At 45.8% G+C, this 18,652-nt stretch overlaps 1 long non-coding RNA gene across 1 annotated transcript; it reads left to right on the forward strand.

Annotated features, from left to right (window-relative positions):
• Positions 1-7,606: 7,606 nt before the first annotated feature.
• LOC111535769 lies at positions 7,607-9,404 on the forward strand. Its single transcript, XR_002729557.1, has 3 exons — positions 7,607-7,886; positions 8,212-8,422; positions 8,987-9,404. It is a non-coding gene; the product is annotated as an uncharacterized LOC111535769 (long non-coding RNA).
• Positions 9,405-18,652: the final 9,248 nt, after the last annotated feature.

The following is an 18,652-nucleotide window of genomic DNA, read 5'->3' on the forward strand; positions in this document are numbered from 1 at the left end:
AGATAAAGTAGTCTGCAGAAGAGGGTAAACCAGAAGGTAAAATTGAGACATTACCTAATGATTAAAAGGTCAATTCATCAAGAAAACCTAATAATCATAAGTGTTTATGCACCTAACAACAGTGCTTCAAAGTACATGAAGCAAATACTGATAGAAGTGAGATGTAATCTACAACTGTATTTGGAGATTTCAGTACTTCTCTCTCAGTAATCAATTGAAAAAGTAGAGAAAAAATCAGTAATGATCTATGTGTCTGACCAACATAATCAAACAATATGACTTAACAGCAGAATAGATATCTCAAGATATCTCCAGCACACATTCTCAAGCACAGATGGGACATTCATCAAGATAGGCCATATTCTGGGGCATAAAGCAATCCTTAATGAATTTAAAATGAATGTAATTGAAGTCACACAAAATGCACTGCTTTGACAATGAGGGAATTTAACTAGAGATGAATAATATTAAGATTGATGAAAAATCTTCAAATATTTAGAAATTAAACAACATACCTTTGAGCTACCCATGGACCAATAAAGAACTATCAAGATAAATTAGTAAATATTTTGAACTAAATAAAAATAAGAATGAAACATGTCAAAACTTGTGGGATCTAGCTAAAGCAATGACTGACTAGAAGGAAATTTTCTAGCATTAAATGTTTATATTAGAAAAGGAGAAATAACTTTACCTAAAGAGAGAAGAGGAAGACACAAAAGAAAATGAAGAAAAATAAAAAAGCATAAATCAATAATATTGAAAACAATGAAGAAAATCAATGAAATCAAAAACGTATACTTTGAAAAGTTCACTAAAATTAGTAAACCTCTAGCGATACTGGTCCATAAATAGTGAGGGAAGACACAAATTACCATTATCAGAACTAAATAAAGGAATATCACTACAGGCCCTACATAAAGTAAAATAAGGGGTTACTATGAACAATTTATGACCATGAATTTGATAATTAAGATTAAATAGATCAATTTCCTGAAAGATATAAATTACTGAATCTCATTTAGGAAAACAAAGATAATCTGAATAACTCTATATCACTAAGGAAATTGAATTTGTAGCTAATTTTCCAACAAAGAAAACTCTAGGCTCAGGTGATTATACTAGGAAATTCTACCACATATTCAAAGAAAAAAATATCAACTCTACACATTCTTTTCCTGAAATAGAAAAAGGAAAGAAAACCCTTCTAAATTCATTTTGTAAGGCCAGCATTCTCTTGATGCCAAAATCAGAAAAAGACAAGAAAATAAAGTTATAGGCCATATACCTCATGAATAGATGGGCAAATATCTTCAGCAAAATATCAGTAAATTGAATCTATATTTAAAAAGGGTGATGCATGAAAGCCAAGTTAGTTTTATCTCAGGAATATGAGGCTTATTCAAGTTGAAAATCAAACAATGTAATGTATCATATTGTGTTATAATCAAACATAGTAATGCTACAAATGGTGTAACATACCATATTACAGACAAAAAAGAAAAACCATATGACCAATAGATGCTGAAATGCATTTGATAAAAATCAGCATGCATTCATGATATGTGTTCATTTGTACTCTCCAATTTAACATTGTACTGGAAGTCTCAGTAAGTGCAAAAAGGAATAAAGATAAATAAAAGACATATACATTGAACAGGAAAAAAACCTGGCACTACTTCTAGTAATCATAATGGTCTAGATAGAAAATACCACAGAATTTACAAAAGAAACTACTAGAAATGATAAAAGAGATTAACATGATAGTTTAGGTATAATGGAAACACTACTGGAAATGTGCAACTAAGCAAATACAACCCAAGGAGAAATAGAAAGCCTGAGTAGCCCTAGGGTCACTAAAGAAATTTAATCTGTAATTAAAAACTGGAGGTGAACATGCTGGAGTTGTTAGGGAGAGCTCTTTAGATCAACACAAGTGGACGGAGAGGAGAAGGGGCAGGGTTGGGCAGAGAAGGAAGCAACACCGAGGTTATTTAACCTACCAAGAAAGTATATTCCAACTGTACATTTAGGGATCTAGGAGATGATGAACAAGTGGCCTCTTCATCCAGTGGACTCACTGTGACCTGGACCTGGGTCAAGGTTCTATTAGCTGCTTAGCCTCAAAGTGCTCCCATTTTAACAGAAGAGCCATGATGACATTTCGGACCATTGGATATAAATGTCAACTTCAGGGGTTGTGCTAAAGGGTCTTTGAAAAGTCCGGGTATTGGCTGGGCATGGTGTCTCATGCCTGTAATCCCAGCACTTTGGGAGGCCGAGGCAGGCGGATCATGATGTCAGGAGATCAAGACCATCTTGGTTAACACGGTGAAACCCCGTATCTACTAAAAATACAGAAAATCATCTGGGCGTGGCGGCGGGCACCTGTAGTCCCAGCTACTCAGGAGGTTGAGGCAGGAGAATGGCATGAACCCGGGAGGCGGAGCTTGCAGTGAGCCGAGATCTCACCACTGCACTCTAGCCTAAGTGACACAGTGAGACTCCATCTCAAAAAAAAAAAAAAAAAAAAAAAGAATGAAAGAAAGAAAGAGAAGTCCGGGTACTATCCCTTTGCTCTGGTGCAGTCACCTGCACAAGGGAAGCACTGGGGAGTCAGCGCCATGGGCACTCACCATCCCGGGTCACACTCCTTTCTCTTGTGGACCTGGCGACTCCTTCAAATCGTCCCCTCACTGGTGTGAGTCTGGAAACTGGGCGAGTCCCTGAGTTGTGCTGGAGTGACCATGACCTGTTTCATTATCTTCCTTGATTTATTTTCATTGCATGCACTGCGTAGTGCCTTTTTCTAGTGCCTCTTTTCACTGCCCATCTATTTTGCATCCAGTGACACTGTTCTGTTAACCCTCTGTGGGCCAGGTTCCCTCAAGGCCACTCCAGCCTTGTCACGGATGAAGGTAACTGTATCCACCAGGCTCCTGAAGGCGAAGTGCAGCCATCTGGTCTGTATTGTTCAGCGTCCTTTTGCCCCACAGCTGTCAGAAAGCCTCCCTCGGTGACAGACTGTGCTGCTGGCAGCCCAGCCTGCACCGGCACGGGGAGCCGCCGTTTCTCCTGCCCCTGGGGCTTCCCATGTACTGTGGCCTGGATGTCCCCAAATCCACAGATTGAAACCCTAATCCCCAGTGTAAATGATATTTGGGGTGGGGCTTTTTGGAGGTGATTAGGTTGAGATGAGATGATAAGCGTAAGGCCCCCATGATGAGATTAGCACCTTTATAAGAAGAGGAGGAGACCAGCGTTCTTTCTGTCTCTCTCCCTCCTGCCACGGGGAGAAGGCACCGACAGCAGACACCAGAGCTGCTGGCCTCCAGAACTGTGAGAAATCAATGGTTGTTGCTGAGGCCACCGAGTCCATGGTGTCTGACAGCAGCCTTAGCTGATGGAGGTGCTGGGGGTCACAGTTCTCCAGCTGTTTGTCTGCCCCAGCCCACTTCCCTGAGCCTGTGAACCCCCTAACATCAGCACCCTCCAGGGAAGCGCTGGCACAGAATTTCTGCCTCACTTGCTGCAGAGCTTTCCGCTTCCCGCAGAGGGGCCAGCCCAGTGGGGTTTCCCCGTTGCCTGGAGTCCTCTCCATTCGCCCTCGTCTGTGGGCCTGGCTTTGACACAACAAACCCAGTGAGGTTGAGGGTTTGCCCTTCTTGGGAGCTGCAACTTTTGAGATCCAGTCCTGAGATGGGTCATGATTTCCACCTATAGGAGATGAGAGCTGTTTTTTGTTTTTTAAATTGAGACCCCTTTTAATGCTCCTGGGAGCCCTCTAGGGTTCACACTCAGCTTTTAGTTACTGACTAATCACTTCCTTCAAAGGGTTCATCGAAGTTGACAGCAGCCATGAGATTCTGGGCCCTGCTAATTATTATTTCCCCATATTTCTCAAATGTCTTTTATATCACACCTGCTGGTCTGTGATCCCCACTGACCTCTGGTCCAAGTTTTGACACTGGCGTGGCTCCTAGGGCCAGGGCCAGTCACTGCTTCACCTTGCAGTAGGCACCTGTCACTGGTGGCAGGTGATTCAGCTCCAGGATCACATCCCAGTATCTGTCCTGTTTTACCACTGCTGGTGTGGGCTTCACAGACTCGGCTCCCGGGAAGACAGCGACATGGAAATGATTACGCTGGAGGTTTGTTTAGGAGTGCACCTGTGGGAGGGAAGGAAGCAGGGTTGGGCAAAGGAAGAATCTGCCTGGAATGCAGTCTCAACAGAGGCCTCAGCTGAAGTATAGAAGATCTGAAGCTGTAATGATCCTCCAGAGTGGTCCTTAATGTGGGCCTTTCGCTCCCATCTAGAGTGGTCAATGGATGCAGGGAGCCCGGGAAAAAGGGTGTGGCTTTGGGTAAGGCAGCGTCTTCCTGCCAGGCAATCCCCCAGGGCAGCTGGCAGTTGCAGGCCCTCTGCCGACAGACCGTGCTTCCCGCAGCTGCAAGAACCCAGGGAGGTCTCAGTGGATCATTACAGCATCTGCAACACGGGCTAACAAAGAAGCCACACCCCAAAGACACACACTGTTCCCTTCCGATCCACTAAGTTCAGAGCCAGGCAGAGCTAGACTGCTGCTGGCATGGGTGTGGGTGGGTGAGCAAACGTTCTGCCTGGAAAACGTCGCATGCTTTTACCAGGGTGGTGACCACGTGAGTGAGTGCCTTGTGTTTACTTTGGGCATTTTCTTATTTGTGTTAAACTTCAAAAAATGTGAAAACACTCGAAAGAAGACAGTGTCTCCCAGGATCTGGGCAGCAGGCTGGGTCTGAACTCTCGCTTACCTCTCGTGGATGTTAAGACAGCCTGGAATTTCCTGGTTTGTTAGTCAAGGAACACTTTACCCAGGTGCAATCCATCTGCTTTCATTTTTTTAGTCAGTAAATTGGACTCCTTTCTTTTTGTCTGTTGGAAGTGACTAAAGCAATGTGTGTGTTGTTTTTAGAATGGAAGGCTTTGCATGGCTGACACCAACATTATTTCTTTCCAATCATAGTGCAAGTTGCCTGCATGTTGTATAAGCCAAAAAGAGTGCCTGACACGAGTCTCAATCAACTTAAAGGTTTATTTTGCCGAGGTTGAGGATGTACTCAGGAGAAAGAGACAGACTGCAGTAGGACCTGTGGCCCATACTTTTTCCAAAGAGGGTTTTGAGGTCCTCAATATCTAAAGGAGAAAGGCAGGCAGGAGGGGAAGGAGGAAAGGAAAAAAAGAGAGGGTCTGTGGAAAAAATCAGACAAGCAGTTGCATTCCTGTGAGGCTTTGATCAGTGCTCAGTGAATCCACAAGCTGCAGGTAAGAGGAGGACAGAGGAACAGCCGAGCATGTGGCTGTCTCTCGGTGGATCTGCACTTTGCACCAGATGAAGTATACACAGGGTGGAGGAAGAAGTCAAACAAGCATTCATCTCAGGGTGGGCGGTGGGACGATTTATTTTCCTGCACTCACAAAGAGGATGTGTTAATTTACACTGTCAGGGTGAGAGAGGCCACCCGGGGAGGTCCCTGTTTAACAGAAGAAAAGGGAGTTGTTGTGGCTCAGTTTACAAACTCAACTTTCCCTTTTGGCATACTGAGTTTGGGTCTGAGATTTTATTTTCCTTTCACGGTTGCAATATACTTATCAAAGTGAGGGCATCCATCTACCCCAGAGTAATTTTGCTTTTAGGATGAATCAGAATAATGCCTCGTATCTGATATTTTTAAAAGCTCTTCACAGCAAGAAGGAATTTTGCTGGTTTTGGAGCAAGAGCAGTCAGAGCAGGATGATCCCACGTCTTACCCTGTGTTAGTCCAAGAAAATGTTTCTCATGGAAGAGGAATAAGTTTGTACCAACAGTTCCCAAGACATCCTGTAGGAGCCCAGAGGGCCCTGGACATTTTGGGAGAACCCATTCCAAGGAAATGGGCACTTTCACCAAGTAAACAGAAAGACATTGGGAGGAGCTCTCCACGACATGTTTTCCACTTATGCTGATACCTTAAATCACACAACTAAGGATCCAGATCTTTCATCCCATGTTAGGTGAAAACCTTTAAAAGCATATGGCCTCAGTAAGGCACAACAACTCCAAACTGCTGCTCGGTGCACCTTGAGAATGCAGCAGAAATTATGCACACATTGACACTGCTCTGTTTCATTAGGAAGAATGAAAACAGGAAAGACAGGTGAAAATCTTCCAGACTTTGATGTAGTCAAAGATGTCTTAAATAACAAGTGTTATCAATAACAGAAAATCAAATTACCTTAAAGAAATTGGAAACACATTATAAAATAAAAACAAATATGTTCAGCACAAAATGTACAAAGGCTTTGTGTCTATAATTCAAAGCACTATTATAAATCAATAAGAAAAGGACTCATAATTCAATTACGAGTGTCCAAAAGGCAGCACACAGTTCACAAAAAATGGAACATATAACCAACAAATATATGCAGAGGCCGAACATCCTTAGTGATCAGGAAAATGCAAGTCCAAATCACAGAGATACCATTTTACTCTCATTTAAGTGGGAAAAAGTAGTGACATCTGATGGCTCCAAGCAAAAGGGCAGATGCAGATTGCATGGACCCCATGCACATTCCTGGTGGGAAGAAAGCTGGAGCTGCTGCTGTGGACAGCAGCTTGTCCCTGCGCTGAGAGCTGCAGCGTTCGTATTCCCTGTGGGCACCAAAGGCATCAGCGAAAATGTTTCATTCACAGGAAGGCAAAAACCTGGAAACAATTCAAATCACTTCTAACAGAAAAACGGATAAAGTGTTGCACATTCAAACCATACGGTGTTGCACAGTGTTCCAAGTGAAGAATACAGTGACATGCAATCAGATGCATAAATTTTAACAGTTAGGCCGGCCATGGTGGCTCACGCCTGTAATCCCAGCACTTTGGGAGGCTGAGGCGGGCAGATCACGAGGTCAGGAGATCGAGACCATCCTGGCTAACACGGTGAAACCCCGTCTCTACTAAAAATACAAAAAATTAGCCGGGCGTGGTGGCGGGTGTCTGTAGTCCCAGCTACTCAGGAGGCTGAGGCAGGAGAATGGCGTGAACCCCGGAGGCAGAGCTTGCAGTGAGCCGAGATGGCGCCACTCACTCCAGCCTGGGTGACAGAGCAAGACTCCGTCTCAAAAAAAAAAAAAAAAAAGAAAGAAAAACAATTTAACAATTTAATTTTGCCTGGCAAGTGAAAATCCTGAAATATTAAAACAACAACAACAAACTCACACAACTAAAACTGAAGCCACATGATTTTTAGAGACATACTTATGAGATAGACACGTATGTGCAGGAAGCCCAGTCACAGACATCAGCCATCTAGGGAGAGGGAGGGATGGGGGCATTCAGGCAGATACAGGTTACTTTCCAATGCCCCACTTTTCATTTGGGGTAACTTTCGTAGGTAGTTGCTGAATTGTTTAAATTAATTTTTTAAAGCAGGCTTTGCATGAACAATGATGAGAATATGTAAAAAAAAACTGAAGTTTCAATTAAAAGAAATAAACAGGAAATGACCATGTGTTGCAGCCAGAAGCAGCTGAGTTGAGGAAATCTTATCGGAAAGTGAGAAAACAGTGTGACAAACAGCCACAAGAAGAGGGCGAAGCTGTGTGAGCACAAACTTGGCCTCTCCATCGTTTTGCTGAGCCAGCCTTGACAAGGGCACTTTACTCTGGTTAAATTCCAGAGAAGCAGTTTTTCTAAAACAACTTTGCCTCCTCTTTGGGGATCAAAGGCAGAACGTGCCATTTTCTACATCCTGGCGAGGGGACGTATTTGAAATCCTCCAAGAGTTTGCGTCTTGGCCACTTTCCCAGTGTATGTGCTTTAAAGAGACCAGAAAATGATGTTTTCAAAATACTTCCTGGAATCTTTTATAAGGTAATAAATCAGCAGGAAAGGTCACCCAGCCTGCTGCTTCTTACCACTTCTGTAATAAACATAAGTTTCCATTACTATTAAATATTTCTTATGACCATTTTAGTCTAAACATATTATCAATTATCTTAGAAATGAACTATGTCTCTAATAAAAATCATCATATTAATTTTCTATTTGGCTTTCAAATTTATAAAACCTTTATCATCTCATTTGATACACTCCTGTGGTAGTTTCATTACAATGCAAATTGCATGCTGTAATCATCGTGCTTAGTTTCCGTCACTTTTAAAAACCTGATTTGTCTGTCTCCATGCTGGAATGTCAGTGCCACTGGGACATCACCTGTCTCTCTTGCCACCGCCTGGCTCAGGCCTGGCACGTGCTCAGTGAGTTTGCAAGACTGAAGGACACCCTTGCCTCCATGTCAAATCCCAGGGGTCCCTCACAGCACTGCATCCGGGAAGATGGAGGCTGAGCCCCAGGTTGCAAGCCGTGGTGCTGGCCCTCGGGTATGAAATACACCAGTGATTATAAAGGTAAGTGAAAAATCTAGTTATGAAATTGTACATAAACTACGATTAAATCTTTTTGTATATGGGAAAAGATACAAGGAAATGTATCTAAATGGCTATGTTCGCTATGCTCAGTGATAAGATTAAAGGTATATCTTTTTCCCGTTTTATTTTCAGCATTTTCTCAAATGTGCTTCTATTACTTTTACAAATTATCATAATCAGAGGCTCCATGCCCTGAGTCACCTGTTGTGTTTACTAAGACCACAAAGTGCTTTGGGGTTTCTGAGGGAGGCTGGAGCCAGCCTGGTCGTGCCCACCCGGGCTTGGGCTGGCTGTGGGTCCACAGAGTCACGGAGTTCATGGGCCTGAGGGGCTTCGTGCATTCTGCCCCCTGCTTAGGGACAGCCCCCCCCAGGCCTCCCTCCTCCTTGGTGTGGCAGACTTCCTCTGGTCCTTTAGGGCTCCGCTCACCGGACTCCTCCCAGGAAAAGCTCCCCAGTTAGAGGCTCCTCTCATGTGCTTTTATTTAGCTTCCTTAGCCGCTACTCTGCATCTTCGTGACCTGTTTACCTCCTTGTTCCCCAGGGAAGACACAGGCTCCCTGAAGACAGGAGCCATGTTTTGGTTGCGGCCTCCCCACGCTGGCCTGCGGAGAAGCTCCAGGGATGTGCATTGGATACATGAACGGATAGATGAGTGAGAGGTTTTGGGTGCCCTGAGCTCATAAGTATGTGTTTTAAGGCAAGTCATACCACTTATCAGTCATACCACTCAGCCTTCTCACTCATTTCACTGCAGAATGAGAATGCTACATTCCTCTTATTCTTACATCCTGTATTTGCACAGCACTTTTAAGTTATTGCATGTGACAGACAGAAGACAGCCTCAGCCTCCCAGCTCAGCCACTGGGTCTAGTCCATTGGTCACAAACACAAACCTGCAAGGTGCATGTGGCTCGGAGAGGGACCCCTCAATGTCAGCAACAAGGGGGGATTTCAGAAGTTTCCAGTCTCCTTCTTACCTCCCTCTCTCCTTCTTCTTTTTTTTTTTTTTAATTATTATTATACTTTAAGTTCTAGGGTACCTGTGCACAACATGCAGGTTTGTTACATATGTATACATGTGCCATGCTGGTGTGCTGCACCCATCAACTCGTCATTTACATTAAGTGTATCTCCTAATGCTATCCCTCCTCCCGCCTCCCCACAATAGGACCCGGTGTGTGATGTTCCCCTTCCTGTGTCCAAGTGATCTCATTGTTCAATTCCCACCTATGAGTGGGAACATGTGGTGTTTGGTTTTCTGTTCTTGTGATAGTTTGCTGAGAATGATGGTTTCCAGCTGCATCCATGTCCCTACAAAGGACGCAAACTCATCCTCTTTTATAGCTGCATAGTATTCCATGGTGTATATGTGCCACATTTTCTTAATCCAGTCTGTCACTGATGGACATTTGGGTTGATTCCAAGTCTTTGCTATTGTGAATAGTGCTGCAATAAACATATGTGTGCATGTGTCTTTATAGCAGCATGACTCATAATCCTTTGGGTATATCCCCAGGAATGGGATGGCTGGGTCAAATGGTATTTGTAGTTCTAGATCCTTGAGGAATCGCCACACTGTTTTCCACAATGGTTGAACTAGTTTACAGTCCCAGCAACAGCTTACCTCCCTCTCTCCTTCATACCTTCCTTCTCTCCTTCTTACCTTCCTTCCTTTATTTATTCCTCTTTTCCTTCCTTTTTCAAATACTTTGAGCTCCTGCTATTTCTATGCCAGAGAAGGAGGCAGGCCCCAGTGAGACTGAGAGAGCTGAGGGCCCACTGGCCTGGAGGCCTCCAGAGGTCAACTCCTTCACCCACTTTCGATCCCCCTAAAATGTCAACAGACTTTAATCACTGATTATTTGTCATTTAGACCCAAGTGCTAATGAATCTGTCCTGGTGAAGTTCAGAATGGGCCCCTGGGAGGACCTCGGGCCTGGGGGAGCCGGTGTGGTGGGGTTCTCCCCAAGCATGACTGAGCCTGGAGACAGTGGCCATCGCTGAGAGCAGGACACTCCCCACCCTTCTCTCCTCACCTTCTAACTGAAAGAGGGGCTCAAGCCCTGCTTGGTGAGGGACTTGAGAAGGTGGACAGAGGCTGCCTCAGCAGGCGTGGGTCTCTCCTCCGTCCACGCCTGTGCACCAAGCGGGTTGGCTTTGGTCTGAGTCACACAGTGCATGTCTGTGGGCAGTTTTGTGTGAAAACACATCTGCTGCATGAGAAACGGTGGGTGTGGGTGAAAACTGCTGCCAAGGGAGCCGCAGAGTGGAGGCCATACAGCATCTACTGTGGGCCTCTTCAGTTTCACATGCCTAACACACACTTGCATGCATGTGCACACATGCACATGTCACATGCACACATCACATACACACATCACATGCACACACGTCACATGCACACATCACATGCACACATCACGTGCACACATCACATGCACACGTCACATGCACATTCACAGGCACAGATCACATGCACACACGTCACTTGCATACATCACATGCACACGTCACATGCACACATCACATGCACACGTCACATGCACACGTCACATGCACACGTCACATGCACACACGTCACATGCACACATCACATGCACACGTCACATGCACACACGTCACATGCACATGCGTGCACACACAACACACTCACATGTGTGCACAGAAATCTCACACAGAGGACACTCCACCCATCAATACCATCCCAAACCCACTGAAGTGCTGGAGTGAAGGGGCCACTGGCCCTTTCCAGGTGAGTTCCGGGAGTGAAGAGGACTCGAGGTTGCTCAGAGCCTGGTTAGAGCCATGGACAGAACAGAAGCCTTGAATGAGCTGTTAGAGGCTTTACAGCCACGAGGCAGCAGCCTCCAACTGTCCCCCAAGTGTGGGGTCCAAGCTCTGCTTCAGTGACCAGGCAGAGCCTGGCCTGGGTCCCGCAGGACTCACATGGTGAGTGGACGCTGCTGCTACTGCTGTCCACACCTCCACTGGTGATGTTTCAGGACCAGCTTGTCAACTGTAACAGAAACATATATAAAACCAGAATCCATTTCTCTTCTTGAGAAATAATTTAAGATTAATTATAATTTTACAGAATGCATAGTTAGTATAATTGCTGATGAGGGACTGAAGGCATCACATCTTTCTTTCTTTCTTTCTTTGAGAGTCCTGCTCTGTTGCCCAGGCTAGAGTGCAGTAGCACTATCAGGGCTCACTGCAGCCTTGACCTCCCTGGCTCAAGCAATCCTCCCGCCTCAACCTCCTGTGTAGCTGGGACTATAGACAAACACCACAATGCCAGGCAAATTGAAATTTTTTTTGTAGAGATGGGAGTCTCACTATGTTGCCCAGGCTGCTCTTGAACTCCAGGGCTCAAGGCATCCTCTCTTGGCCTCAAAAGGTGCTAGGATTACAGTGTGAGCCCCTACAGGCAGCACAGAACAAAATCTTAAGCCTGCTGAAATTATTCAACCTCTCCTGTGTCATCAACCCACCTCTGTCAGGATGGCCTCTGAGCTTCCAAAGATGAAACATGGAAACAGGGGAACAGAGTGGGTGAGCTTCTCCCTGCGTGACGTGTCTCTCCAGCTTTCCTGCATGGATTAGACAGATGAGGAGAGAAGGAACATGTTGCATCAAAGACCCATTACTGCTGTTTGCAATATGCTTTCAAAGCATGACATGGAAGTTTGCTGTTGTGTTCATAAGTTTTTATTTGGTTATTATTGTAAAAGAACCAAAAGTTATGCCTGTACTGGTGTGTACACTTTTAAGTAAACAGTTGTGCATTTTTGATAATTTTTCTGTACTATATTCTATTTATTGAAACATAATTTTAGGTTTTGAATCTAATAAAAACCTAGGCTTGCTTTTGTATATCTTTTAAAATTATATTTTTCTAGTAATTTATTTGTGTTGTATTTTATTAGTATTAGTCTGTAATGTTTGGCAATTAAACACAGTCAAGCCTCCCGCACAGGTGGACTAGGAAGCCGTCAGGAGGCCCCATCACGGGGCATCTCCCCATGCAGTCAGTTCCCTGTATGCTGAACAGGTGCACAGGGCAGTTTGGAAGCTCTTGAGGCAAGACTTTTGAAAATACCGTTGGGGTATATAAGGAGAGTCAGGCCTAATGTTTAGTAAATTTAGCTATAAAAATAATACAGGGAAGTTCCTGTTTTTATCAGAGTCTAACTGTTCAACATTTTAAAGAAACGGGGCTTTACTTAACTTTTAAGAAAGAGACAGAGCACATGAAATAAATTGCTGGCAGAGAATTTCCAGAGACATGCAGAAGAATGGCTTTGAGCTTGGGGATTTCTGGGGTTCTGTGCAGATTGTACCTAATCTTCCACACTCTGATGAAACTGGACAGAAAGAATTGATGTTCGGAACCAGGCTGCCGTGGCAGCGACACACCTGTGTCTTCGGAACCATAGGAGGAGTCAAATGTTTTCAGCCAGAAACATGACCCAATACATCTCAGAAAATGTTCAGCAGTGAGGGGTGAACCAGGAGGGGCTTCGGCGGGCACAGAGTTACCCTGACTCGCCTTGGTGAGCTTAACGCAGCTGCCCTCTGTGTGGCTTCTTCAACGTTTTCTCCTGTCCAAACGTGAGCCCCAAGCAAGGGAGAAGGAGCCCAGTCCCTCGCGAGGCTGTGGTTTGGATGCAGACCCTTCCCAATGTTTTACTGGTGCAAGGAGCTTGGTTGTTCTTCACTCACGTGGTGAACATCGTGGCCATCTTCTGTGAGGTCCTCTGGGACTGTGAGAACAGACTGGATGTGGGTCGAGCAACTGCGAGTTCTGACACAGGAATGGAGGAAGCACCACTTATTCAGGAGCCCTCGCCCATTCAGTCTGGATCAGAAGGTCGGGTAGCCTCGAAAACCATACAAATGTTAGAGGCCCACCTTAAGCATGTTATTTTAACTCAAGACACAGAACTACATTCTCTTGCCCATATTTTAATGTTGTGCCATAGCTTTTCCTTAAATATTTTTTTTGACTGAAATTCTACACTATTTTTCCGGAATAAATCACATCCACAAAGCTTTATTTATGCTATTTATTTTATTTTGTAAAAATAAAATAGAACTTAAGGACATTAAGGTAAAGCCATCTACAAACATTTTTTGTTAGCTTTATAATATTTTAAAATCTTTCACAGAAGTTTTCCCATATCTATTTCAACAAGCATTTTTTTAGGAATTTTCTTTTATTCTTTCCAAAGCATTCAGTTTTGTTTAATAAATAAATTAGTTACTAAACAAAAATTGTTTTGTTTTTCCACTCGTATTTCTCCAGTGTTTGTGCTGCCAATACTGTCATTGTTCAGTAAAGTCGGGCACACGCACATTTAGGACCTAGCGCAAGACTCTTGAGAGATGGCAGCCCCACCGGCGGGGGTCAGAGTTGCCACTGAGGCTGCTGGCCCTGGCGTTCTGCTTGCCTCAGACCTAGGTCCTATGAATTGGGCTTTAAAAACTTCTATTGTAAGGAAATGTATCGTTATGGTGCTTCTAGTGGGGGCAAAAATGAGGAGATGGACGTCCCTGGCCAAGTCCAGTTTGAGCCAACAGCCAGTGTGTGCTGTGTACCCTGCAAGGACTTCCCAGTGAGCCCGGCCACAGGTGCAGGGCCTCAGAAGCAGAGCACAGAACATGGGTCTTACCAACAGGGCTGGGGGCCCCAAAGGGTGTGGAGTCAAGGAGGGCCCTGATTTGATCCCTTTTATTTTAAAAAACCCCAGCAGTTGGGTGCAGGTGGAGAAGGAAGGAGAGACAGAGGCCAGTCAGAAGGGCCCAGACCCCTGCCAAGGGAGAGAAGGGTCTGCATCCAAACCACAGCCGCAGTGCCGGAGACGGAGGGATGACTCAACGGCCACAGGGAGGTAAACCCTCCAAGCCTGGGCCCCACTGGGCGTGAGAAGAGAGGGAGAGGGGAGGTCTCTGGTAGGTACCAGGTATCGGATCCAGCCAAAGACTCGGCACTGATTCTGTCCACCAAGAGAGAAACAAGGGGCCTTGTACTGAGGATGCGAGTGAATGGCGGACTCTCCGAGCGGCAGACAGCGAGGGCACTTCATTCAGGCATTTACTTATGTTATCACCATCAAGCTGCAAAAAGCCCCTAAAAAATATTTGTATGAGCAAAAAACCTAAGGCTGGAGGTGAGGTAACCCAAAGACTGCACCTCCAGGGAGGACCAGAGCCAGGACTGAGACTCAGCCTGTCGGAACCTGAAGTCCACAATTTCCTAGTTTGTGGTCTTCCCATGAGTGACCACAGGACACAGGCACAGCCATGGGAGCAAGGGGCCCTAAGAGACAGTGCTCAGGGAAGAAGACACAAGGGACCTTGCAGTCCTGTGCTCCTGGGGGGATGGCCTGGGGCCCAGGACACCCCACGCCTGAGGAGACGGCCTGGGACCAGGCCTGCTTAGTTTGTGGAGGTGTGGGGAAACGCACAGGGAGGTAGAGTCTAAGGAGGCACGTAAAGAACACGATATCCCCCCAGGTCCTGACTACATGCTACATTTTCATGCTCAAATCAGTGTCCATTTTACTAGCGTTAACTACCTTTATTTAGAAATTTGACCTCTGAAATGAATGATGATCATTTAGTCCTGCAAAGAAACATGTGGAGATGTGTCAGCAGATGAAGCAACACGTAACCTGCAAATGGCGGCAGCTGCATGCTGCACAGAGAAAAGAATTTCAGTCACTCCTCTCCTTGGGAGGAGGCTCCCAGTTCCTCTCTCTCCAACGTTTCTCCTGCTAACACATCCCCAGGAACAATTCTGGGGAGACTGCATGGAGCTGTGATTATTTGAGGGTTTATTTCATGGCCCTAAATGCTTGTTTTGCAGTGACAGCAAAACTGTAGAAAGTAATCTGTAATCAGAACTTCCATGAGGTCACGTTTGGATTCAGCTTTTAATGAGTGCTTAGAGGTAACAAATTAGAGTAGATGTTAAGAAGCACGTTTGATATGATTTTAGAAAGAGCAGCCATAGAATTCCAGCATCGTAAGCTGGGAAAGATTGTCTAGTCTTTAGAGTTGGGAGATATCTGCTGTGACCTAGTGAGCCCGGCATCTCATGGGTCGAGAAACTTTTTCAAGTTACACGGGTGGAATCAGAGCCGAAACTCCATCCAGGTCTCCAGCACCCAGACCTGTGTGTTCTCCATTGAACTAAATTAGTTCATACAAACCAACCTTTTAAACATGATCATTAAAAGGCATTTCTCCACGTCCATTTCAGTGAGATTATCAATGGCCTTTCTCCGAGCAGCCATCCTTATAGCGACAAATTGTGCTCATATAGCAATAAATTTCTCCCTTGGAAGCCCCTCGAGACTGAGGCCTGGGGGCAACCCTCCACCGTCCATGAGAGAACAGCAGCCTTAATGTGGGCCCTGGGTTCACGATCACTGCTGGAGCAGCTGGGGCCCCGCTTCGGGCACAGGAAGCACGAGAGTGCGCCAAGTAGAAGCCAGGCCAGCTGGGCCACATGTGTCCCACGGAGGCTGGGAGCTGTTGCTCAGCGTGGCCTGTCGGGCCAGTCCTTCTGAGGCCTCTGCCGTGCCCAGAGGGCAGTGTTCACATTCAGCTCTACACAAACATGGTATAAGGTCAAGTGTCCCTGCGGAGCCTGGCACTGGCTGGCCCTTCCTGGTCGCTTATGATCAGATTTTCTCACTTTAATGCCTCCTGGCAGAGGACCTCAAGTTACCCACACTTCCGGTACATTTCCAAGGCTTTTTTCATTATTACTGTTTTTCTTTGAGGTTTACAGAGATCCTGATATGGAGTGAATTGACAGAGAAACCTAGAATAATTGAGTCATAAAAGCTGTATATTCCCGAGTCTTTCAATGTCCCCTTGAGTCTTGGGTCGAAAGGGTCTCAAACCTGGCTGCTTAGATGTAGTTATAATTGTCTGTTTATCTGGAAGATGATTACACAGGGAGCACTGGAAACGTGTTCAACTCTGGGGCTTCAGAGACAATGGGTAGGCCATGCATATCCTGGATTTCCAAATTCCTGTGACCATTTCACAAAGCTCTGTCAGATGTAGACTTTATCAGGGAAGATGCGGGTTCCAAGGAAAGCAAAGGAGGAAGGATCACAGAATCCGTTCCAAGGCACCAAAGACCTCCATCCTGTCACCTAGATTGTCCAGTCCCAGATTCGAGATAGGCCATGGCAGAGAAGGGGGCTGCCGTGGATGGAGCCAGGATAAAGGTGATAGTAAAAATATCTCCAGCAGAAGGAAAGGAGCCCAGTGGGAAGGAGGCAGCCCGCACAGCAGGTGACACACCACGGCACGCAGGGCATCCCTCTGACTCTGCTGGGGCCCAACTCAGAGACACTATGGGAACACAAGGTGCACCTGCCCAAGGCCAGATGAGGCAACAGCAAACACGTGCATTTCTCTCTCTCTGGGTCCTGAAGAGCCTCTGAAGCCTGATCCAAACTACAACTTTCTGTGGTGGGAGCACACACAGCTATCCCCTCAGAGAGCTTATGGTTTACCCGCGAAGGTAAATAGGAAATCGTGTGGTCGGGCCACCACAGAGCCTGCTGCATTTTTCAGGAGTTTAGGAAAGGCTTTCTAGAGGAATCAACCTTCAAGCTGAGACCCAAGTCGTGACAGGGACTTAGGCAAAGATTGTTCGAGAAAGAAAAATTATACGACATGTGCTGAAGCCTGTAGGAGAAGAAGAACGTGTGCACTGACGCCCAAAATGTGGCCCTGGTGACTGGAATGTGGTGCAAAGGAGAGGGAGAGAGGGGGGACAGCATGGTGCAAAAGTGCAAAGGAAGCGGGGGGACAGCATGATGCAAAGGAGAGAGAGAGGGGACAGTCTTGGAGAACAAGATGCAGGATGTGGATTCCCTTCAGAGGGTGACCGGCGCCCCTGAAGAAGGGGTACCAGGCAGGAGGAGGTAGTCGTTGTTAACCAAAACGAGGGGCTGAGGCAAGTGTCTCAGTTGAGATTTATTGTGCCAGCTTGAGAGTATGCCCAGGAGAAAACACGAGTCACAGATGCATCTATGGCTGTTTTTTCAGATGTTTTCAGGATGTTTAATATTTGTACATTTTCCTTAAAAAATCGGGGGGAAGACAGTGAGGCAAACAGTTACATTCTTGTGAAACTTTACTTAGTGCCCAGTAAATCTACATTTTACACATGCTAAACATTTGAAGAAAACAGAGTAAAGGAAGAATCGATTGTGCAAGTGTCTCTGTGTGGGTGGAGGAAGGACGGATCTCCTGGTGCCTTCGTTCTGAACGTGTGGAGGCAAATGAGCAATCTGCATCACCACTGTGGAGGCGAACAGGCTTTGGCTGTATGAGCTACATTTAGATTGCAGATGTGGAACTACAATTGACAGGTTCATGTTTTATGGGAGGATATACATTTTTAAAGTCTACAGGCTGACAAAGAATGTACTGAAAGGGATTTTGTGGGGGCAGTCATCCCAAGACGCCTGAGGCCTTTTGCCTTTCCGTGGGGGTCTGGCCAATGTATAATGTTTTGACACAGGTTTTGAAATAACAGCTGTTCATCTGGGGAGAGGATGGCTGTGTGGCCGACACAGTTCCAGGCTTAACTTTCCCCTTGGCATAAGGAGTTTGAGGGTGCCGAGATTTTACTTTCCTTTACATAGTCCATGAGGGAAATGAGGGTGGCTTGAGTGAGGGTGGTGGCAACGAGGATGGCAGGAAGTGGGTAGCTCAGTGTAGCGTTTGGAGACAGAGCCAGGAGAATCTGGTGAGTCGCTGCCTGTTGGATGGTAGGGAGAGGATCTGCGAAAGCTGTTTTCCAGGTTTCTGGCATGAGCAACTAGACAAACGGTAGGTAGATTTGCCAGTTATTTTCTGTTCCACTCCAGGATCCATTTCACCTGATCTGTGCCCAAGAGGCTGCCCTGAGACAGAGAAGCTGAAAGAAGAGGAGGCTGGGAGATGAAGATGAGAAGTTTGGATGTGTCTACTCAGGTCCAAGTGAAGATGTTGAGAAAGCAGTTCTATTTACAGCTCAGGGGCCAAGGGAGAGTCCTTTGGAAATCCTTACCTTATATGTCCTTGAAACCAGGGGAATGTGTGGTAGAGAGGGCAGGGTCAGGAAGGAGCCGTGAAGAGCACCACCATGTACAGCCGTGTTCTCCACGTGTGGCCCCCAACACCGCCATGT

The sequence above is a fragment of the Piliocolobus tephrosceles genome, chromosome 8 (assembly GCF_002776525.5).
Source record: "Piliocolobus tephrosceles isolate RC106 chromosome 8, ASM277652v3, whole genome shotgun sequence".
NCBI classification, from domain to species: domain Eukaryota; kingdom Metazoa; phylum Chordata; class Mammalia; order Primates; family Cercopithecidae; genus Piliocolobus; species Piliocolobus tephrosceles.